The sequence below is a fragment of the Tursiops truncatus genome, chromosome 6 (assembly GCF_011762595.2).
Source record: "Tursiops truncatus isolate mTurTru1 chromosome 6, mTurTru1.mat.Y, whole genome shotgun sequence".
Classification (NCBI taxonomy): Eukaryota; Metazoa; Chordata; class Mammalia; order Artiodactyla; family Delphinidae; genus Tursiops; species Tursiops truncatus.
The window spans coordinates 25083057-25108735 of record NC_047039.1 but is presented as its reverse complement, the minus strand read 5'-3'; the positions used below and the strand labels follow the sequence as shown (position 1 = coordinate 25108735).

General features: G+C 36.7%; 1 protein-coding gene across 1 annotated transcript in view; it reads right to left on the bottom strand.

Moving 5' to 3' along the window:
* LOC109547580 (uncharacterized) overlaps window positions 1-24713 on the bottom strand; it is an 84948-nt gene extending 60235 nt beyond the window's left edge. The window contains exon 1 of the transcript XR_012332427.1: window positions 24576-24713. The gene's annotated coding sequence lies outside the window, so the exon portion shown is untranslated. The remainder of the gene's footprint in view (window positions 1-24575) is intronic.
* Window positions 24714-25679: the final 966 nt, after the last annotated feature.

Below are 25679 nucleotides of genomic sequence, written 5' to 3'. Positions count from 1 at the left end.
GCGGTACGCAGGCCTCTCATTGTTGTGGCCTCTCCCGTTGCGGAGCACAGGCTCCGGACGCGCAGGCTCAGCGGCCGTGGCTCACGGGCCCAGCGGCTCTGCGGCATGTGGGATCTTCCCGGACCGGAGCACGAACCCGTGTCCCCTGCATCGGCAGGCGGACTCTCAACCACTGCGCCACCAGGGAAGCCCCACGAGAATATATTTTATAGCACAGGGAAAATAGCCAATATTTTATGATAACATTAAAAGGAGTATAATCTATAAAAATATTGGATCATTGCGCTGTACATCTAAAGCTAATATAATAAAGTATATCAACTATATTTCAATAAAAAAGGTGTGTTTATGTTATATAGTAGTTAGATTTTTTAGCAGTTAGTTGAAATACATCAGAAATACATCTACATGTGGAACAACTCCTACAGAACACCTACTGAATGCTGGCAGAAGACCTCAGACCTCCCAAAAGGCAAGAAACTCCCCACGTACCTGAGTAGGGCAAAAGAAAAAAAAAAAGAGAGAGAGAGACAAAAGAATAGGGATGGGACCTGCACCAGTGGGAGGGAGCTGTGAAGGAGGAAACGTTTCCACACACTAGGAAGCCCCTTCACTGGTGGAGACGGGGGGGGGGGGGGGGGGGGGGGTCGTGGGGGGGAACTTTGGAGCCATGGAGGAGAGCAGAGCAACAGGGGTGAGGAGGGCAAAGCAGAGAGATTCCCACACAGAGGATCGGTGCCAACTAGCACTCACCAGCCCGAGTAGCTTGTCTGCTCACCCGCCGGGACAGGCGAGGGCTGGGAGCTGAGGCTTGGGCTTCGGAGGTCAGATCCCAAGGAAAGGACTGGGGTTGGCTGCGTGAACACAGCCTGAAGGGGGCTAGTGCCACACAGCTAGCTGGGACGGAGTCCGGGAAAAAGTCTGGACCTGCCAAAGAGGCAAGAGACCACTGTTTCAGGATGCATAAGGAGACGGGATTCAGAGCACCGCCTAAACGAGCTCCAGAGACAGGCATGAGATGCGCTTATCAGCGCAGACACTAGAGAGGTGCATGAAATGCTAAGGCTGCTGCTGCAGCCACTAAGAAGTCTGTCTGCAAGTACAGGTCACTATCCACACCTTCCCTCCCGGGAGACTGTGCAGCCCGCCACTGCCAGGGGCCCATGATCTAGGGACAACTACCCTGGGAGAACAAACGGTGCACCTCAGGCTGTTGCAACGTTATGCCGGCCTCTGCCGCTGCAGGCTCGCCCTGCATTCCGTACCCCTGCCTCCCCCTGGCCTGAGTGAGCCAGAGCCCCTAATCAGCTGCTGCTTTAACCCCATCCCGTCTAAGTGAAGAACAGACGCCCTCAGGCAACCTAAACGCAGAGGCAGGGCCAAATGCAAAGCTGAACCCCAGGAGCTGTGAGAACAAAGAAGAGAAAGGGAAATCTCTCCCAGCAACCTCAGGAGCAGTAGATTAAATCTCCAGTGTCAACTTGATGTACCCAGCATCTCTGGAATACCTGAATAGACAAGGAATCATCCCAAGATAGGATGTGGACTTTGGAAGAACTGTAGACCTGGGGTTTGCTTTCTGCATCTAATATGTTTCTAGTTTTATGTTTATCTCAGTTTAGTATTTAGAGTTTATTATCATTGGGATATTTGTTTATTGATTCGGTTGCTCTCTTCTTTTTATATAGATATATATTTTTTATCTTTTTCTCTTTTTGTGATGGTACATGTGTATGCTTCTTTCTGTGATTTTGTCTGTACAGCTTTGCTTTTACCATTTATCCTGGAGTTCTGCCTGTCCGTTTTTTTTCTTTTCCTTTTTCTTTTTTTTATAGTATAGTTTTTAGCGATTATTATCATTGGTGATAATGTGTTTTCATTGGTGATAATGTGTTTTCATTTGGTTGTTCTCTGCTTTCTTCTTTTTCTTAATTTTCCTTTTTTAATTACTTTTTAATTATTTTAATTTTTATTTTAATAACTTTATTTCCTTCTTTCCTTCCTTCCTTCCATCATTCCATCCTTCCTTTTCTCTCTTTCTTTCTTTCCTTTTTTCCTTCTTTCCTCCTTTCCTCCTTTCTTTCTTTCCTTTTTTCTTTCCTTCTTTCTTTCCTTCTTTCCTTCTCTCTTTCTCTCTCTTTCTCCCTTATTTTCTGAGCTGTGTGGCTTACAGGGTCTTTGCGCTATGGCCAGGTATCAGGCCTGTGCCTCTGAGTTGAGACAGCCGAGTTCAGGACACTGGTCCACCAGAGACCTCCCGGCTCCACGTAATATCAAAGAGTGAAAGCTCTCCCAGAGATCACCATCTCAATGCTAAGACCCAGCTCCACTCAACGATCAGCAAGCTACAGTGCTGGACACCCTATGACAAACAACCAGCAAGACAGGAACACAACCCCACCCATTAGCAGAGAGGCTGCCTAAAGTCATAATAAGGTCACAGACACACCAAAACACACCACTGGACGCAGTCCCACCCACCAGAAACACAAGATCTAGCCTCATCCACCAGAATACAGACACCAGTCCCTTCTACCAGGAAGCCTACACAACCCACTGAACCATCCTTAGGTACTGAGAGCAGACACCAAAAACAATGGGAACTAGAAACCTGCAGCCTGTGAAAAGGAGACCCCAACCACAGTAAGTTAAGCAAAATAAGAAGACAGAGAAACACAAAACAAATGAAGGAGCAAGGTAAAAACCCACGAGACCAAACAAATGAAGAGGAAATAGACAGTCTACCTGTAAAAGAATTCAGAGTAATGATAGTAAAGATGATCCAAAATCTTGGAAATAGAATGGAGAAAATACAAGAAATGTTTAACAAGGACCTAGAAGAACTAAAGAGCAAACAAACAATGATGAACAACACAAAAAATGAAATTAAAAATTCTCTAGAAGGAAGCAACAGTAGAATAACTGAGGCAGAAGAACGGATAAGTGACCTGGAAGATAAAATAATGGAAATAACTACTGCAGAGCAGAATAAAGAAAAAAGAATGAAAAGAACTGAGGACAGTCTCAGAGACCTCTGGGACAACATTAAACACACCAACATTTGAATTGTAGGGGTCCCAGAAGAGGAAGAGAAAAAGAAAGGGACTGAGAAAATAGTTGAAGAGATTATAGTTGAAACTTTCCCTAATATGGGAAAGGAATTAGTCAATCAAGTCCAGGAAGCACAGAGAGTCCCATACAGGATAAATCCAAGGAGAAACATGCCAAGACACATATTAATCAAACTATCAAAAAGTAAATACAAAGAAAAAATACTAAAAGCAGCATGGGAAAAATAACAAATGACATACAAGGGAATACCCATAAGGTTAACATCTGATCCTTCAGCAGAAACTCTGAAAGCCAGAAGGGAATGGCAGGACATATTTTAAGTGATGAAAGGGAAAAACTTACAACCAAGATTACTCTACCCAGCAAAGATCTCATTCAGATTCAACAGAGAAATTAAAACCTTTACAGACAAGCAAAACTAAGAGAATTCAGTACCACCAAACCAGCTTTACAACAAATGCTAAAGGAACTTCTCTAGGCAGGAAACACAAGAGAAGGAAAAGACTTACAATAACAAACCCAAAACAAGTAAGAAACTGGTAATAGGAACATACATATCAATAACTACCTTAAATGTAAATGGATTAAATGCTTCAACCAAAAGACAAAGACTGGCTGAATGGATTCAAAAACAGGACCCATATATATGCTGTCTACAAGAGACCCACTTCAGACCTAGGGACACATACAGACTGAAAGTGAGGGGATGGAAAAAGATATTCCATGCAAATGGAAATCAAAAGAAAGCTGGAGTAGCAATTCTCATATCAGACAAAATAGACTTTAAAATAAAACTATCAAGGGATCAATCCAAGAAGATGATATAACAATTGTAAATATTTATGCACCCAACATAGAAGCACCTCAATACATAAGGCAAATGTTAACAGCCATAAAGGGGAAATGGACAGTAACACAATAATAGTAGGGGGCATTAACACCCCACTTTCACCAATGGACAGATCATCCAAAATGAAAGTATATAAGGAAACACATGCTTTAAATGATATATTAAACAAGATGGACTTAATTAATATTTAAATACATTAAACAAAATGGACTTAGTTGATATTTATAGGACATTCCATCCAAAAACAACAGAATACACTTTCTTCTCAAGTGCTCATGGAACATGCTCCAGGATAGATCATATCTTGGGTTACAAATCAAGCCTTGGTATATTTTAAGAAAACTGAAATTGTATCAAGTATTGTTTCCAACTACAATGCTATGAGACTACATAAGAATTACAGGGAAAACAACTGTAAAATATACAAACACAGGGAGGCTAAATGATACACTACTAAATAACCAAGAGATCACTGAAGAAATCAAAGAGGAAATCAAAAAATACCTAGAAACAAATGACAATGAAAACACCATGACCCAAAACTTATGGGAGGCAGCAGAAGCAGTTCTAAGAGGGAAGTTTATAGCAATACAATCCTACCTCAAGAAACAAGAAACAACTCAAATAAACAACCTAACCTTACACATAAAGCAATTAGAGAAAGAAGAACAAAAACCCCAAAGTTAGCAGAAGGAAAGAAATCATAAAGATCAGTTCAGAAATAAATGAAAAAGAAATGAAGGAAATGATAGCCAAGATCAATAAAACTAAAAGCTGGTTTTTTGAGAAGATAAACAAAATTGATAAACCATTAGCCAGAGTCATCAAGGAAAAAAGGGAGAATACTCAAATCAAAAGAATTAGAAGTGAAAAAGGTAAAGTAACAACTGACACTGCAGAAATACAAAGGATCATGAGAGATTACTATAAGCAACTATATGCCAGTAAAATGGAAAACCTGGAAGAAATGGACAAATTCTTAGAAAAGCACAACCTCCCAAAACTGCACCAGGAAGATATAGAAAATATAAACAGACCAATCTCAAGCAGTGATATTGAAACTGTGATTAAAAATCTTCCAACAAACAACAGCCCAGTACCAGATGGCTTCACAGGTGAATTCTATCAAACATTTAGAGAAAACCTAACACCTATTCTTCTCAAACTGCTCCAAAATATAGCAAAGGGAGCAACACTCCCAAACTCATTCTACAAGGCCACTGTCACCCTAATACAAAAACCAGACAAAGATTTCACAAAAAAAGAAAACTACAGGCCAATAACACTGATGAACATAGATGCAAAAATCCTCAACACAATACTAGCAACCAGAATCCAACAGCATATTAAAAGGATCATACACCATAAGCAAGTGGGGTTTAGCCCAGGAACGCAAGGATTCTTCAATATACTCAAATCAGTGTGATAAACCATATTAACAAATTGAAGAATAAAAACCATATGATCATCTCAATAGATGCAGAAAACGCTTTTGACAAAATTCAACATCCATTTATGATAAAAACCCTCCAGAAAGTAGGCATAGAGGGAACTTACCTCAACATAATAAAGGCCATATATGACAAACCCACAGCCAACATCATGCTCAAAGGTGAAAAACAAACTATTTCCATGAAGATCAGGAACAAGAGAAGTTTGCCCATTCTCACCACTATTATTCAACATAGTTTTGGAAGTTTTAGCTAGAGCAATCAGAGAAGAAAAAGAAATAAAACAATCCAAATCGGAAAAGAAGCAGTAAAACTGTCACTGTTTGCAGATGACATGATACTATACATAGAGAATCCTAAAGATGCTACCAGAAAACAACTAGAGCTAATCAATGAATTTGGTAAAGTAGCAGCATACAAAATTAATGCACAGAAATCCCTTGCATTCCTATACACTAATGATGAAATATCTTAAAGAGAAATTAAGGAAACACTCCCATTTACCACTGCAACAAAAAGAATAAAATACCTAGGAATAACCCTATGTAAGGAGACAAAAGACCTGTACACAAAAAACTATAAGAGGGCTGCCCTGGTGGCACAGTGGTTGAGAGTCCGCCTGCCGATGCAGGGGACACAGGTTCGTGCCCTAGTCCGGAAAGATCCCACGTGCCGTGGAGTGGCTAGGCCCATGAGCCATGGCCACTGAGTCTGCGCATCCGGAGCCTGTGCTCTGCAACGGGACAGGCCACAACAGAGAGGCCTGCATACCGCAAAAATAAAAAAAGTATGAGGCACTGATGAAAGAAATTAAAGATGATACAAACAGATGGAGAGATATACCATGTTATTGGATTGGAAGAATCAACATTGTGAAAATAACTATACTACCCACAGTACTCTACAAATTCAATGCAATCCCTATCAAACGACCAATGTCATTTTTCACAGAAGTAGAACAAAAAATTTCACAATTTGTGTGGAAACACAAAAGATCCCAAATAGCCAAAGCAATCTTGAGAAAGAAAAAGGGAGCTGCAGGAATCAGGCTCCCTGTCTTCAGACTATAGTACAAAGCTACAGTAATCAAGACAGTATGGTACTGGCACAAAAACAGAAATCAAGATCAATGGAACAGGATAGAAAGCCCAGAGATAAACCCACGCACATATGGTCACCTTATTTTTTATAAAGGAGGCAAGAATATACAATGGAGAAAAGACAGCCTCTTTGATAAATGGTGCTGGGAACACTGGACAGGTACAATGTAAAAGAATGAAATTAGAACACTCCCTAACATCATACACAAAAATAAACTCAAAATGGGTTAAAGACCTAAATGCAAGGCCAGACACTGTAAAACTCTTAGAGGAAAACATAGAACACTCTATGATATAAATCACAGCAAAATCCTTTTTGACCCACCTCGTAGAGAAATGGAAATAAAAACAAAAATAAACAAATGGGACCTAATGAAACTTAAAAGGCTTTGTACAGCAAAGGAAATCATAAACAAGATGAAAAGACAACCCTCAGAATATGAGAAAATATTTGCAAATGAAGCAACTGACAAAGGAGTAACCTCCAAAATGTACAAGTAGCTCATGGAGCTCAATATCAAGAAATCAAACAATCCAGTCCAAATTGGGTAGAAGACCTAGATAGACATTTCTCCAAAGAAGATATACAGATTGCCAACAAACACATGAAAGGATGCTCAACATCACTAATCATTAGAGAAATGCTACAATGAAGTATGAAAACTACAATGAAGTATCACCTCACACCAGTCAGAATGGCCATCATCAAAAAATCTACAAACAATAAATGCTGGAGCGGGTGTGGAAAAAAGGGAACCCTTTTGCACTGTTGGTGGGAATGTAAATTGATACAGCCACTATGGAGAACAGTATGGAGGTTCCTTAAAAAAGTAAAAATAGAACTACCATACGACCCAGCAATCCCACTGCTGGGTATATACCCTGAGAAAACCATAATTCAAAAAGATTCATGTACCTCAATATTCATTGCAGCTCTATTTACAATAGCCATGACATGGAAGCAACCTAAGTGTCCATCAACAGATGAATGGATAAGGAAGATGTGGCACATACATACAATGGAATATTACTCAGCCATAAAAAGAAATGAAATTGAGTTATTTGTAGTGAGGTAGATGGACTTAGAGACTGTCATACAGAATGAAGTAAGTCAGACAGAGAAAAACAAATACCATATGCTAAAACGTATATATGGAATCTAAAAAAAAAATTGTTTCTGAAGAACCTAAGGGCAGGACAGAAATAAAGATGCAGACGTAGAGAATGGACTTGAGGACACGGGGAGGGGGAAGTGGTAAGCTGGGATGAAGTGAGAGAGTGTCATGGACATATATACACTACCAAATGCAAAACAGATAGCTAGTGGGAAGCAGCCGCATAGCACAGGGACATCAGCTCTGTGCTTTGTGTCTACCCAGAGGGGTGGGATAGGCAGTGTGGGAGCGAAACTGAAGAGGGAGGAGATATGTGGATATATATGTATGTAGAGCTGATTCACTTTTTTAAAAAGCAGAAACACACATACAATTGTAAAGCAATTATACTCCAATAAAAATGTTAAAAAAAAAAGGAGAAATGAGGCTTTGGAATGAAGGACTGGAAGGATTAAAAAACTTAGATCCTCCCCCAGTGATTGTGCGGTTGACTGAGCAGAAGGAGACTGTGGTTTTGCCAAACAATTGGAGGCAGACAGTTCACAAGTGTAGCCACACACTTGGATGTTTGATTTTCTCCCTAAAATCTTACAGCTGGCCTAGGCCTGGAGAAGTCAGTTTAAAGAGTATGTCCAGAAGTAAGTGTAACTGGGCTGAGACTGTGAAAGAAAAACAGGCAAAACACTTTCTCAAGCAGTAGGAAAAGAGAGGTTGGAATCAGAAGCCAAGGGATTTAAAATATAGAAACAGAAATGAGAAGATGATGGAAGGAGGTCGAAATGTGAATGGACTGGAAATCCCAGTAAAGAAGAGCAGGCATTGTGGGGACTTGGACCACAAAAGGCGGAAGTATGGTAAATGATCCTAAACTTCCTCTCCAGACTAATTTTATATTATTTAATTAAGTTTCATAATACCCATTGAGATTTTTCATTTAATTTTATTATACGTATACATCCACAAGGAAAAAGTAATATATTTACATTGTTAGACATTCTCAGTCAAAAGCATGTTAAATATCTCAGTCCATGCAAACCTTATTTTCTGTCACTTTGCCATGTTTGGTTGTTGTCTACAATACAAATTGTAATTGCGTGCACAATTCTCATTCCACTGGGTGTTCGCTCTTGTGTCTTTAGAAAATTAAACGTTTAAGTCACCAAATTGATGACTGTTTCTTTAGTATTGAGCAGAATTCAATAACAGGGACTCCATGGTCTGTCAGTGAAAATCCTTTACCCTGCTTGTAGGGATGGATCTATTTGAGCCTATAATTAAATCTTACACGGGCTTATTCTGACATATTTACTTTTGACAATTTAAGAAGCCAATATTACCCATTATTATGTATACATTATTGATCTTTGAATTTTAGTTTTCAACTCCATATCATGGATTAAAAATATAGAATTTTATTCTAATAGAAAAGTTATCTTCTTTATTTCCTTTCAGCCAGCCTATTGTGAGGCTAAAAAATGGTCAAAATCAAACAAATATTATACAACATAAATTATCATGAAATGTAATAGATTACCACCAATATTTATCAATATTTACAATATCTATCAATATTTAATATATACACCAAATTTGGATTTAAATATGTGTGGGTTTAAATATTTATATGTTTAAATTTCAGCACCATTTCTTATTTATGAACTGTGTCATCTAGAGCAACTACTCATATCTCTAAACTCTCTATTTCCTCATATGTAAATTGCATGTAATAATACAGGCCTCAGGGACTTCTCTGGTGGTGCAGTGGATAAGACTCTATGCTCCCAATGCAGGGGGTCCGGGTTCAATCCCTGGTCAGGGAACTAGATCCCACGTGCATGCCGCAACTAAGAGTTCACGTGCCACAACTAAGGAGCCCTCCTGCTGCAACGAAGGAGCCCACATGCTGCAACAAAGGAGCCAGCCTGCCACAACTAAGGAGGCCATCTGCTGCAACTAAGAACTGGTGCAGCCAAATAAATAAATAAATATTAAAAAAAATAATATAGGCCTCAAAGAATAGTGGTATTTATTTGTCAGTTATTAGTAATAAATTGATTATTATTGATGTGGAACTTCTTAGACAATATATTTTATAAGAAAGATTGATATATAATATCTTTATAAACGTTACATGATTGAGCTGAGAATTCTGAAGATAGAATATACTATATTCATCTTTAGTTTGCATTTTTATGTAACAATGTGCATAACTTATATGAATCATTTTTTTTTCATGTTAAACTGAGAACTTCAAACAATGCCTAAGGAAAACCAGTCTAAGAGCACAGTGATGGATTTCTTGAAGTGTTTTGTTCCCCATCAGAGGAAGAAACAAAGTGAGGCCCAAGAAGATATAAGAAATAAGTAATCTGTTTAAGAACAAAAAAATGGCACCATGTTGGAACACAATGTGCCAGAAAAAATGGATTTGAAATGATACAGAATCTAGGCATACACAGTAAAGAGGAAAAAAAAATAGATGTGCCATAATGGAAGAGAAAGATTACGGAAAAGGCAGTTCAGGAAGCACATTTCTATGTTGTTATCCTATTTTCCTTTCCCTCTTTTAGAAGTAATAACTCTCCCAATTAATTTCCATCTATGCACATATTCACTGTGTATTATTTAGAAGAGAATCAGTTCCATATTTTAAAAAGGGATGAGATTATAAAAGGAGGAAAGTGTAATGAGGTAGAAAACTGAAGGGAAAAAAACACGAAATAAGATTAGATAAAGAGAATGAAAAAGAAACCATATAGTTGTATTTTAATATGTTAACCAAATAATTTTGCTGCAAAAACCAAAAACTGGCTAGGCCAAAATTTAACAAAGGGCCGTTTTATGTAAAATGTTTCTTCACAAGTAAAAGTTTATGAAATTCTGAGATCGTTCAGTAGATTAGATATATCTGCAAATCACTATCAATCAAGGTGAAACCTCTGCAGTATGTACTTTTATGAATATTATTTTTTAAAAAACAAATTCACCCCTATGAAACAAGAATAGCTCTTTTCTTCTCTTTGCTTAATAAAATTAACAAACAAATACACATATATAGGAAAAAAAACATGTAAAGTGTGTTCACTGCATGACCCAGTTGTGCACACAGTTGAATGTCTTTCCTGTGTCTTTCTTGTGTTTTCCTGGAGAAAATACTTCAGTGCTTCCTTTGTCTTGTTTTCTGTAACTATTTTTAAATTTTCCCCAAATGATCCAGAGATCTATTCTCCTTCTAGAATTAGACTTTTTCCCAACCATAATATTTTCTTGCAGATGGTTCTTCTGTTACACTTTGAACTGGTTGTTCTCCACTCATGCAGCAGTCTTCTTCCTTGAACTTCCATTCATCTTCAACTTAGGACTTCCTCCACTACGTCCCATCCCTTGTTTCCTGATCTTCATGCTTTCCTGTTTTTAACTCAGTAATAGTGTTGGAGTCCATCCCTCAGTAATTATCTTGGGTCTTGGTGTTGAATCTTTCTTGGATTCTTTATCAAATTGACTGGGTAATGGCCAGGATGCCTTAAGCAGTCACTCTGGGTGGTAACTTCTCTGACCAGCTGTAACAGTTATTACTCTTTCATTGTATTTCTGCTTCCTGAACATGTATTCAAACATATCATCTAGGATTTTCTTCTCTTTCAAAGAGCTGGAGGGCTGGAGTTGGGTATTTCTCTTCTGCCAGTGAGGTTAGGCTTAGATAAATTCCAAACTGTTTGGCTCTGGTAAAAGTTTCCCTTGAGGGTGCATTTTGTAAGAACAGGGACATGTGGGCATATTTCAGAATAGTGACTTTTCCCCTCCCCCTGCCAGAAGTATGAGAGAATTTTTCCTCTATTCTTCACAGTAAGAATCTAATGGGACTCCTAGAGGTAAAACGTATAAAAGATTGGGGCCACATGGAGATTTTAACTCTCAAGCTAGTGCACACTGAGCCTCTAGCACTCTGTCAATACAGTTTGTGTTCCTACTGGGATTGGCACCAGTGATGGGATTCTGTTCCACTTCTGGGTTTATACTCCCAGTAAGCTGTGATTCTCTGTATTCTCCTATTTCTCCAGGTTTAAGGGCAGCAGTTTGCCTTGTGGCTTTAGCTCCCTGATGACTCTAAAAAGAGTTGCTGCTTTTCAGTTTATTCATCACTTTTCCTGTTGTGAGGAAGCAAGTAACAACTTTCAGGCTCCTTACAATTTGGACTAAAACCCAAAAGTACAATCAACACAATATACAAAAATGCTTTTACGAATTTTTCTCTTAGATCGTCAGTTCATCTCTTAGATAGGTCAATAACAGTTATTATTTCCTATGTGACTTTTAAATCTTTTCAGTGTTAAAATGCATGTTTCATTTTATCCTTTCCCCAAAAGGTACATCTAGATAATTGTTCAATTTTGCTGACTTTTCACCAAATCAGTATTCTTAATCATTGTATTTAGGAACTGGGTCCAGAATAATTCTCTCACTGATGATGGCATTTATTAATCCATTTGGGAATTTTGTTCTAGACCTTGCTAAATGTAAAGACTTGGGCGAGGTACTGAATTCTACACAAAGAGGAGTAAGATGTGATTTCCACTTTCAAGGTTGTAACAGTCTATCGATAAGTTGCCAAGATACACTTGGAATGCACAAAGTGATAAAATGGCAATGCATTAGTTACCTGTGGTTCCTATAGAAACATCAGAAACAGGTGCCTTAAATCTATAGAAATTTATTGTCTCACAGTTTTAGAGGCCAAAAGTCCTAAATCAACGTGTTGGCAGGGCTACATTCCCTCCCAAAGCTAGAGCGGAGCATCTATTTTTGCCACTTCCAACTTCTGGTGACTCCACGTGTTCCTTGGCTTGTGGCTATACTGCTCCAGTCTCTCTGGGTCACACCGCTTCTGCCTCCTGTGTTTCTCCTTTTCTGTCTGTCTCAAAACTGTTTCTCTCTCATAAAGATAAATGTGATTGCATTTAGGGCCCTCCTGGTTAATCCAAGATAAGTTTTTCCTCTCAAGATTCTTAACTTAATCACATCTTTTACCATACTAGGAATAATTCAGACATTCTGAATATAAGGGCATGGACCTATATTTTGGGGGCCATGATTCAATTCATTATGGCCAATAAAACACCAAAATCTATAGAAATAGAGAAAGAAGTCAGGGAACCCCTGCTTTTAAGGTAGGTATATTTAACCTGGCAGAGAGAAAGAGTTTTAATGTTTTTTTGTTTTTAAAGACAAAAAAAATCCATGCTGAGTGATTACTTCTGTGTCTCTCATAATCCTAATCATGAATACATGTTATTTAAACATCACAAAATCTTAATCAGCATATGATTATACCAAGTGATTTGCAGCTGAGTTCAAGAATTTCAAGGACATTATAGGATTATTCTAATTTCTCTAGTCATAATGCTCATAGGTTATAAAGTCAGGACTTCCACCCACATTTTTCTGACCCAAAGCTCATGAGCTTTTAAGAAAAAAGAATACGATAATAATAATATTCGTATAATTAGTGTTAACTAGAAGAATATGTTTTCTTTTATCTTCAGAGTATGACGTGTTTACTCTAAGTTTGTTTTCTCTTCATTAACTCAGAATTTGAGGGCAGCACTTTTTGGATTATTCTACTAGCTCCCCAGTTATCATTAGAACTGCTACTACACTCAACTGGTGAGCCAGTAAAAGCCGGCTTTAAAAGCAAGAAGCTTTATGCCATGTGCCTATGGGGCTTGCTGTCAGAGCAGTCCTGACACATCCCATAGAAGCAGAGAAAATGGAACCTCTGAGCCAGAGGTAACGGCAGAACTGATGAAATGAGCAGCTGTGCTCACAGGCTTCAGTAGCATCATCATTTCTTCCTATTTATTGTTATATTCTTACTGAGGATACGAAAAGACTTTTTGAGGTAGGCTTGCCATCAATCAGTTCCAGAATGCTTGGAGGTGAGGGGAGCTTGGCTTATACATGAAGAGCAAAGAATCTACATTCCATAAAGCTGAGCATCACATAGCCTGTTTTGCCTTAAATCATAAATGAAGATCAAAGTAGAGAAGAGATTTAGTGGCACAGTTTGATAGATCCTTGTTTTTTGGAAAATAAATCATATGACAAACTAATAATAGAAGACAAGAGACTTGAAAACTTAAAGAAAACTGGGCTGTTTATCTCCAGTTATAACACTGTTTGATGAAATTATTTTGAGGTTTTAGTAAGCTCTAGGCTTTGAGAGATCTAGCTATAATCCTGATAGATTGACCCTTTCTAATTTGTAGTTTTGTTTTCTTGTTCTTCATTTTGTGATGGCATGAGTACTTCTAAGCCACTAGTTGATAAAATGAAAAGACAAAGAAAAACAAATAATTTTAATAAAGTGAACCTTGATCTAAATTTTGTACACTTATTAAAAATAGAGAAAGTTTAATTTATGGCCCAAGAGCTATCAAAGATGGTCATTCTTTTCATGGCTTTGTTTATCCTCATTTTGTAGCTTTAGTGTTTGGAATATAATAATTCCTTAATAAAGAAAAATGTGGTGAGTCTAAATACATTGCATTTATAGGATCTTCAATGTTAACCGGCAGGCTCAAGATCTTTTATGTATTCTTGGCCTCTCCTCTTCTCCAAATTTCAGCCTAAGCAGAGGCACAGCTTGTTAAAGGGAATTTATTTTGGCCGCCCCTGCTCACAGCTGATCCTCATTAGGGAAAACAAACCTCACTTTAAAAAGAACTATTGAGGGCTAAGGAAGAGGTCAATGTAAATTAGTTCACAAAGTGAGACTTCAATTGTTACCTAGCAGAGGGGCAGGAAGTCATATAAAGAGACATCAATTTGAAAGAAAAGGCCTAAGGCCTGTTTTGTTCAAAGTTAAGCCTTTAAGTGAGTTTCTCTCTGTCTCTCCTGCTTTCTTTTTTCTCTCTCACAGATGTTTACCTGCCTGTAAAAGAGCACAGAGATCCTTTTTGAAGTCTGTTTTCATGCAACATCTGTGAGAATTTTGGCTTTAGGTCTTACTTCAAAGCTTTTGTACCTAATGATACCACAGAAAGATGATTCAACAGTAACAGCACACCCTCCCAGGAAGACATTTCCATGTGATATAATTTTTGATGTTTAATAGCAGCATAAATTGTCAAAAGGCAAACAAGGTATGTTAGGTGCATGTGAGGAAAGAATCAACTTCCCTGTGCCAAAGAATGATACCAAAATGGTAAAATGAGCTTCTGACACTACCTTTTCAGCAAATCTCTACTAGAATTTTTCTTAGCTCTAAAAAATAACACATTTGAAGTGAGCAAAAACTCTCCCTGATCCTCTTTTCTTACTGAAATAGAAAAGAATGCACATGCGAAAACAATGTCCATATACCAGAACCTGAGGCTCTATCTGTTCTAACAAAGTTACCACATCCATCATGGCAACTTCAATCAGGGCAACTACTGGGCTGAGCTTGCAGCGGTCTAGAGTCACCTTCCAGGATCCATCTGGTTTTTGCAAGATCATTGCTAGGTAACTTAACTGGGGATGTGATAAGGACCACCATCCTTGCATCTGTTAGAAACTCATGGCTGATATAAATCTCCTAAACTCTATATAATACATATATGATACAATTTTTATTTATATATTTTTACTTACTTTCTCATTACAGGAACAGTTTCAGAGGCTTCCATGTGGCTTTCCCTATTTTGGTAGTTATCTACAACCAAGGACCCAATCTGGAAGTTGTACTAACTTCCAAGTATGTTAATACCAATTAAACATTCAGGGTCCAAGGAAATGACCATCAGGTGGTCTATGTAAGTGATTTATTACCTGTCTCCCATATGCCCCCATACATATAGGAAGGCCACAATAATGTTTCAAAGTATTCGTAGTTCAATATCACAGAAACCCTATAACCTATACCAACAGTGCTAAAAATATGAGTAATCCCCATCTCCCAATTTATAGTCAAGTGAGTAAATGGCCATAATTTTCTTGAGGAAAAATGCAGCACATTCACCAAGATACATCACATTCAGGGACATGAAACACACCTCAAACACATTTTAAAAGAATTGAAATCATCCAAAGTATGCTCTCAGAACACAATGGAAATAAACTAGAAATCAATAACAGAAAGTGGCTAGAGAATCTCAAAGTATTTGGAGATTAAACAAACAACACACTTGTAAATAATACATGGGTCAAAAAAGAAATGCCAAGAGATATTAAAAATAATTTGAACTTAGTGAAAATTGAAATAAAACCTATCAAAATTTATGAGATGCAGTGAAAGCAATGCTTAGAGGGAAATTTATAGCATTGAATGCATATTTTTTAGAAAAATAAAGATCTAAAACCAAAAATGTAAGATTTCACCTTAGGATACTTGAGAAAGAAGAGCAGTATAAACCAAAAGAAAGAAGAAGTAACAAACTTAAAGCAGATATTAATGAATCTTAAAATAAGAAATAGAGAAATATCAATAGAGACAATGAGAAAATTAATGAAACAAAAAGGTGGTTCTTTGAAAACATTAATATAATCAATAAACTTCTAGCCAGGCTAAGAATAAATATAAAGACGTAAGTTACCAACACCAGAAATGAAAGAGGGACCATCATTTAAAAATATAGTAGACTATTATGAAAAACTGTATGATCCCAGATTTGACAATTTGAATGAAATGGACTAATGCTTGAAAGACACATCATACCAAAACTGACACAAGGAGAAATAGATCATCTTAATAGGCCCATATCTATTACAGAAATTCAAACAATAATTATCCTTCCAGAAGAGAAAGCACCAGGCCCAGATTTTTTCACTGGTGAACTCTACCAATCATTTAAGAAAGAAATGATCCCAAATCTCTTTAGTATCCTCCAGAAAAGAGAAACAGAGGGCACACTTCCTCACTCATTCTTTGAGACCAGAATTACCCCCATAACAAAACCAGAAAAAGACAAGAAAACTACAGTCCGATATATCTCATGGGTAGCTGCAAAAATCCTAACCAAAATTATAGCTCACTGCATCCAAAGATGTATAGAAAGAATGTACGCCATAAGCAGCTAGGATTATCCCAGGTATTCAAAGCTGTCTAAACATTCAATAATCAGTGTAATCCATTGCATCAAAAGGCTAAAGAAGAAAATTTTGCAGCAGTATTACCTCAGACATGTTACCTTGCATTCTCGTGTCTCATTTTTCACATTTGTATAGTATGGTTTATAATAGGGCACACCTCAAACAAGGCAGGCCGTGAGGAGTAACTGCTGATTCCTTTTTCTCATTCATTTTAGGAGGAGACCACCAAGCACTAGTCTGAGTCTAGCAGGGGAATCAGACATGGCTGTCATAGAGTTCAGGAAATGATGGTACAGAGATACAAATACAGGCCTGGAATACAGTAGGTAATTGCTAAGTGTTTGTTGAAGGAGTGACAAAATGAACACAATACTATGGGGACTCAGATGAGGGGCAGCTAACTCTTTCTGGTAGTTTCATGAAAGACTTCTTGGCAAAAGTGATTTTTGAGCAGGTCTTGAAGGATGCATAGGAAGCTATCCAAAGGAGGAGATGTATATACCAAATTTCATAGTCAAAGAGCAAGGGGAGTCCCAAGTGACAGCAAGCGAGGCAGTGAGGCCAGTAATGCCCCTCCCTCCCTCCCTCCTTCCTTCCTTCCTTTAGGTTTATGGCTGGTATAGATTTAGGGCTTTATAGTTGTTGAGATTATCTGGTCTGGGAAACTTGCATTGTATCTGTTTTTGTAATATAATTTTCTTCCCATTGTGTAACATAGCAAGACTTCAGGTACTCAATCTAAACGTTTTGTCTTTGGGCTGAGCTGACATTCTGTTTTAGAAATACCACTCTAATATTTAGGTGTTATATAGTTATGAGTACTGTTTACTACTGTCTGCTCTCATTTGCCAGGTCTAAGTTCTACCAGTTGTTACATATTTAGAAAAATCACAAGATAAAAATACTAATTTTGATGCAAAATTTTGGCCAAGTGTAGACAACAGTATCCATTTGATATGACTTAAAAATCTTCTGCTTTTACTTTTATTTTCTTTTGCCTTTATTTTGACTGTGTAAATATTTCCAAAATTTTGATATTTTTACAAAGAAAAAATACGTGCATAGTTCCATCCATTTTGTAAGTAGACTTTTAATTTTGTGTTTATTTCCAAGACTTCTTCTTTGAACACTACCATTTTGTCATTGAACTATCCAAACTATGTGAATTAAAAAATTTTTTGATTATATATTTATTAGTAAACTTTATTTTTTAGAACAGTTTTAGATTTACAGAAAAATTGTGAAGCTGGTACAGAAAGTTCCCAAATAGTTCATATTCAGTAGCCTCTATCAAAGCATCGTACATTAATATGGTACACTTGTCACAATTAATGAACCCAAATTGTTAATTATTAAATAATTATTAACAAGTTCCAAACTTTGTTCAGATTTGCTTAATTTTTACTTAATGTCTTTTCTCTCTTCCAGGAACTCACTGAGGATACCACATTACATTTAGTTGTAATGTCACCTTAGGCTCCTCTTAGCTGTGACAGATTATCATACTTGTATTGACTTTTGATGACCTTGAAAGTTTATTTTTTAATTTTTAAAAATTTTATTGAAGTGTAGTTGATTTACAATGTCATGTTAGTTTCAGGTATACAGAACAGTGATTCAGTTTATATATATATACATATTTCAGATTCTTTGGCCATATAGGTTATTACAAAATATTGAGTATAGTTCCCTGTGCTATACACTAGGTCTTTGTTGGTTATCTATTTTATATATAAAATATATAACTATGTATTTGTTAATCCCAACCTCCTAATTTATTCCTCTTCTTCACCTTTCCCCTTTGGTAACCATAAATTTGTTTTCTATGTCTATGGGTCTATTTCTCATTTGTAAATAAGCTCAATTGTATCTTTGTTTTTCAGATTCCACATATAAGCAATATCATATGATAACTGTCTTTCTCTGTCTGGCTTACTTCACTAAGTATGATGATATTTAATCCATCCATGTTGCTGTAAATGGTGTTATTTCATTCTTTTTATGGCTGAGTAATATTCCATTGTATATATACCATATCTTCTTTATCCATTCATCTGTCAGTGGACATTAGATTGCTCCCATGTCTTGATTACTGTAAATAACTCTACAATGAACATCAGGGTGCTTGTTTCTTTTTGAATTATAGTTTTCTCTGGATATATGCCCAGGAGTGGGATTGCAGGCTCATATGGTAACTCTATTTTTAGTTTTTTAAGAAACCTCCATACTGTTCTCCATAGTGGCTGTATTAATTTACATTCCAAACAAGAGTGTAGAATGGTTCCTTTTTCTCCATACCCTCTCCAGCATTTATCGTTTGTAGAAGTTTTGATGATGGCCATCCTGACTGGTGTGAGGTGATACCTCATTGTAGTTTTGATTTGCATTTCTCTGATAATTAGCAATGTTGAACATTTTTTCATGCACTTTTTGGCCATCTGTATGTCTTCTTTGGAGAAATTTTTATTTAGGTCTTCTGCCCATTTTTTGATTGTTTTTTTTCTTTTTTGATATTGAGCTATGTGAGCTGTTTGTATATTTTGGAGACCTTGACAGATTTGATAACTGTTCAGGTATTTTGTAGAATGTTCCTAAATTGAGAGTTGACTGATGTTTTCTCATTAGACTGGAGTTTGGGATTTGGGGGAAGGAAAACTATAGAAGTAAAGTGACACTTTCATGTCATATCAAGGGTACATATTATGAACATGACTTAGCACTGTTGATGTTGACCTTGACCACCTGGCTGAGGTAGTGTTTGTCCAGTTTTTCCACTATAAAGTTTTTACTATTGAAAAACTTTTATTTTAACTGCCTCCTTTCCTTGCTTATCTGTAAACTGCCACTCCAATTACGTTCTTACTTTTCAAAAATAACACATATAAAACTTGGAGAATACAAATGTATCAAGAAAACTGAAATTACTAAAAATCTCCCCACAAACAATACATCAAAGTAGTCTCAATTTTTTTCTGAACATAAACAGCTAAGATTAAGTTATCAGTTTTCTAGGGTGATTACTATCATAATAGTAGTCATGGGAAATTTCCCATATCTAATGGAATGTTTGATTTAAAAATAATTAATCCATGTTGTGAAATCTAAGAAATTTGCTCCAAATGGAAAAAAAAAGCTCATCTTTTTGCCCCCTTCAACACATCTGCATTTTAGCAATAGTAATAGCTACCATGAATTTCAATGAATCTTACATACCAGGTATCATGTTAAGTACAATGCACATATTATCGTCTATAATACTCAGAGCCATCCTTTAATTATTTCTCTCATTTCACAAAGGAAACACCTGAGTTTTGTAGAGATAGACTACATTGTCTCATATCATAGTAAGTATGCAGCAGAAAACTGAGTCAAACAGAGCAAAAAACTCATTCCTTTACCACTCTTTTATATGACATCTTGCATTTTGGTCCTCTGTTCACCACTAGTACATTTAGAAACTACAACTGAACTGTATTGCTGATTATTTTAGTCATATAGAGTAGGTCGACATGATAGTGCCCTGAAATGTAGCAACTGTAGGTACAATTATTGTATGTGAACTTTACAGTTCAGAGATTATAGATATACTTTTATACATTGAATACTTAAAAACTTCTGTCAGGGTCACTGGCTAGCTCTAAAGGGGAAACCCAAATTAAAGGAAGTGTTTGATTATTTTCTGTCTCTATGCTAGAATGAAGTTCTATGAGGGCAGGGAGTTTATTTTATTAAGAGATCTATTCCTAAATCCTAGAAAAGTTCCTGGCATGAAGATACAACGTTAAACATTGCCAAATATTTGTGGGGAAGTATAAACTTAATATAGAGTTATTTTTCAATGTAATGCTACCAGATTTTGCTCCTATTTGTATAGATGAACAAAACCACAGCAACAAAATACTGCCTTCATAGAGCTCAAATTTCAGTAACTCATAATCATTCCTTCTCATTTCGCTGAGGATCCTTTCAATTTATTCATTTCTAGTGATATTTTAATGGAATTGGTTGATCTCAATAAAGTATAGTCTTAATTATGTTGAGCTCTTAAGAATACAATGGCCACTTCATTTCGTAGTCGTGAAGATCTTCACAACAAAAAAGAGTATTTAACATATTTTAATCCTGGTTGGAATAAATTAAATGAAATGTGCAATACAAAATCATTTACAAAGCTCTTTTAGGAACTAAAATTTTGTTTCCATTTTGGTTTTATTCAGCTAAGAAAGTTAATTTTCTGTTCTGAAGTGCTGTGTGAAACAGGTTATAAATGAACTGAATTTCATAAGCCAAATGAACCTGCAATTCTTGTCCAAGTTTAGATAAAAATGTGGTATATAATACACATGCAATTAAGATAGTGAAATCGTGCAGGGCATATATTATTGGCTCTATATCTAAATACATATATCATACAAAATTGCAATCCAGAGGTACAGTGTACTTATAGACGGAATTATGTCTCCCCTAAATCCACACATTGATGTCCTAACATCCAATGTGCCTGCATTTGGAACTAGGGACTTTACGGAGGTAATTAAGGTTAAATGAGATCATAAGGATGGGGCCCTAATCCAATAAGACTGGTGTTCTTATTAGAAGAAGAGAAACCAAATAAAAGGTCATATGAAGACACAGAAGGCAGAAAGCCAAGGAGAGAGGTCTCAGGGAGAAGCCAAACTTGCCATCACCTTGACCTCTAGCCTCCAGAACTGTGAGAAAATACATTTCTGTTGTTTAAGTCATCCACTCTGTGGCATTTTGTTATGACATCCCTAGTTGCCTAATACCACTGCCTAAACCCTAAAGACACAAGGAAAAAATCCCCTAAGGAAAACTTAATAGTGCGTGTAGAAAGCTTTTTTCATATATTTAATAGTTTTAGAGTTTATGCGTGCATGTGTGTGTGTGCGTGTGCTTGAAAATACAGCTCATGCAATATATACATTTCTATGTATATACACACACATATACCCCAAGCAACTTAAAATCGGCAATATGTATGCTTTTTTTGTATGCTTTTTTATTTTGTATATTTAAGAATGAATAGTTATTACTTTATAGGTGTTATACAAATGAGCCAAAGATGTCCCCTGTTTACTGTGGCCCCCATGTTTTTACTTCATCACAGCAGTCTAGACTGTTAGCTCAAAAGCCTACTGGTGCTAAACTCAAATTCTTACACATCCAATTGCTTTAAATATAGCCCCAATAGGCCTATTTTTAGTCATTTAAAAGCCAGTCTTCTCTGCAAACACCAAGAAACTGCACCCAACATCTACTAGCCATAAATAAGGTAAACCATGGCCCTTTAAAGATCCCAAGTCCCTGCTGGCTTTGAAAGCTCTCTGACCCAGGCATCACCTAGGCACTTAAGCCTCCTCTCCAGCTCTCTTCCCCAGTCATTTATTTGTCCTCTTCCCTTTATGGATGGTGGACCTAGGCTGCTGTGTCTAAGAGGTCTCCTGCTGTGAGGGATCTCCCCTCACGTGCATCCTGTCCAAGTGCTGCCCACAATGCAGCTCCTTGTGTGCTACTGCCACACCCTTAGCATATGTCTTGTCCTTGATTAGCCACCCAAATCCTTTAATTCAGTGCAGTGGGTATGAGTATCTTAAATATGGATAAGCTTGTAGTCAAACTTAGAAATACATATATATCAAATGGAAAGCAAACATTTATTAGAAGTGGCAAAGCTCTTATAAAGTACAACTATCTCATAAGGGTGTTGGGAGGAGTAATTAATGTAAAATAGTTAGAATAAAGTTCAAAACACAGCAAGTACCTAATGATATTAAGCAAATATTAATAATCTTGTCAGTCTAGACTTAAAAATGTGGATCTAATTTATTCATCTTTTTTTGCTTTGCTAACTTTTTATTATCATTTTATAACTTATTCAGCAAACATATTTGAGTACTTTCATTGTGCCAGGTCACTACATGGTAGGAATTTTCCATAACTGTTCCTCTTAATTTAAACAGAGTATTTCACATGGAACTTTTTTATTATATAAAGAGAATTTCCTGTCCAGATTAGTCAATTTTAATCATAAATCATTTAAGAGATCATTCTATAATCACTGAAAAAAGCTGACTAAATACATGTAGATTAAATGAGTTTAAAGTCATTAAAGTTATAATGTAAGAGAAGATGATTCTAGGACAACTTATAAAAGCCTATGCTTTCCTTCCATATTATTTCCTTTTGTGATCATGTTTACTATTTCCTTTGGGTTTGAGGTTTCTAGGGTACTGAATACACTGGTTTCTTTGATTCTTCAATTTTTATCAAAACTTATCTATTATGTCTATTTATCTATAATGTATTAAAAAACATCAAACCCAAAATGTATAAGAATTTTCGTATGTTAAATTCCTTTGGAAAGGAGAGTCAATGTAAAAGACACATGGATTCCAAGTTGTGTCAGCACCTTGTGTCCAGGAATGTGTTAAACTTTATCTCAATTAACAGGGATGTTTATTAAAAAATTAATAGCAGTTAACACTGCTGTATGATATATCAGAGAGTTGTTAAAAGAGTAAATTCTAAGAGTTCTTATCACAATGAGAATATGTTTTTCTTATTTCTTTTCTTTTTATTGTAGCTATATGAGATGATGGATATCAGCTGAAACCACTGTGATAATCATTTCAGAATACATGTAACTCAGACCATCATGCTGTGTGCCTTAAACTTATACAGTTATATATGTCAATTATTTCTTAATAAAACTCGAAAAGAAAATAAGTGGTGGTTTTAAAAATTTACCAAAGTGAAATTTACTAATCGGAAACTAGAACAGCAAAATAATGGAATAAAAGTTCCCACATGGCAGTGTGAATTTTCTCTTTGCTACCTCTCTTCAAATATCAATATTTAAGCCTTTGAAGAGAAGCTTTATAAACAACTTAAGTGTGTTTAAAAACATAGAACTATTGTGGTAGAAAGTCATTTATATTTTGATTACATCATGCTCAGACTGAAAAACCAATAATTAAAGATTAGATAATTAGGAGGTTAAAAATCTTCAGGTTTGGGGGCTTTTACTGAATTGCAATGCTTAAAAAGGAAATTTGCACATAAGAAGATGCTGAAGTGTACCAGTATGAAAGTAAAGTAAGGAACAATCTATGTGACCTTGAACTTGGTGACACATTTTTAGACACAATACCAAAAGCACATTCCATGAAAGAAAAACTTGGTAGTTTGGATTTTTAAAATTAAAAATTTCTAAGCTCTGAAGTAAACTTTTAAGGGAATAGAAAGACAAGCCATAGATTGGGATAAGCTATTTGGAAAACCCATGTCTGATAAAGGTATTGTATGCAAAATACAGAAAGAAATTTTAAAACTCAACAATAAAAAAAAATTAAGGCAAAATATCTGGATACCTCACCAAAAAGGACATACAGATGGCAAATAAACAGGAATATGCTGAAAATTATTTGTCATTAGGGAACTGCAAATTAAAACAACAAAGAGGTATCACTACACAACCATTAGAAAGATTTTAAATCCAAAATTTTAACAATACCAATTGCTGACATGGATGCAGAGCAACAGGAACTCTCATTCACTGACGGCGAGAATGCAAAAGGTTCAGCCACTTTGGAAGACAGTTGGCAATTGCTTACAAAGCTAAACATACTCTTACCACACAATCCAGCAGTCATGCTCCTAGATGTTTACTCAACTTATTTTAAAACATATTCACAAAACCCCTGCAGACTTCAGGTTTTTGATCTGCATGAAAGAAGCTTGGAAGTCACCACTCTGTCCTAACAACCAGTAAAACGCTGAACAGACTGGAAAATCAACAACTCTTCTTGAATTCATAACAGAGGGGGAGGACACAGTGCAAACTGCTGTCTCCAGGACTGGAAAGTCAGACAAGTGAATACAGAGAGTCATGACTCACCTGAGCAGAGTCTGGCGGGCAGAAACTGGCAAGGGAACCAGCGCAGGAGCAGGAAAACCTGAACTGGAATTGTCTAATTGCTGGAGGCTCAGTGTGGACAATCCTGATGGTTAAAAACTCCAGGGGAGCCCAGTCATAGTGGGGCTCCCACACTTTAGTGAGTTTTACCTCCAGGAGCTCAACTGGATTCTCACAGTAAGTGTCAGAGAAAAATTCCCTCGTGCTGTCAGCAGCAGGGAGGGAAGAGGAACCATTTTGAAATATGCCAGAGAGCAGGCTGTTCTACTTAACAAGGCCAGCACTCAGGAGAAATTAATTAACCGGAGTCTAATTGGCTGCGATATTAGCAGAGCCTAGCTCACCTGGGAGAAGGGAAATACCCAACTCTAGTCAGCTGTAGCCTTCCACATAGGAGAGGGGGAATACACAGCTCTAGCCCACTTGAGCCATCCTCATTCACCTAAGGAGAGAGACAAAAACTGAAAAACACTCGTGAAGTTCCAGAGGCACTGGCCCACTAAACAACTGAGAGCTAGTTATTAGAGATTACAGAATTATAGGTATAGAATTATAGAACACTTCCCCTCTCCCCACACCTTACCACCACATTACTAACGGCCTGTTTACAGCAGTTCTTTGTTCAAATCTGGCTGTCAAGAAAAATTACAAGGCATAGTAAAAGGCAAAGAAAACACAAGAGATAGAAGGAACCACACATCGCAGGGATTGGGAATGATCATACCAGGATTTTGAAAGAACTATAATTAATATGTTAAGAGCTCTAATGGATAAACAGCATGCAAAAACAGATGGATAATGTCAGCAGAGAGATGGAAATCCTAAGAAAGAACCCAAAAGAAACACTAGAAATGCAAAACACTGCAACAGAGATGGGAAGAAAGCCTTTGATGGCATTATTGGTAGACTAGACATGACAGAAGAAAGAATCTCTAGAATATCCAAGGTCTGTGGGACAACTACAAAAGGTGTAACATACACGTATAAGAATACCACAAGGTGACAATAGAAAATAACAGAAGAAATATTTTAAACAATAATGACTGAGAATTTCCCCCAAATTAGTGTCAGTCACCAAATCACAGA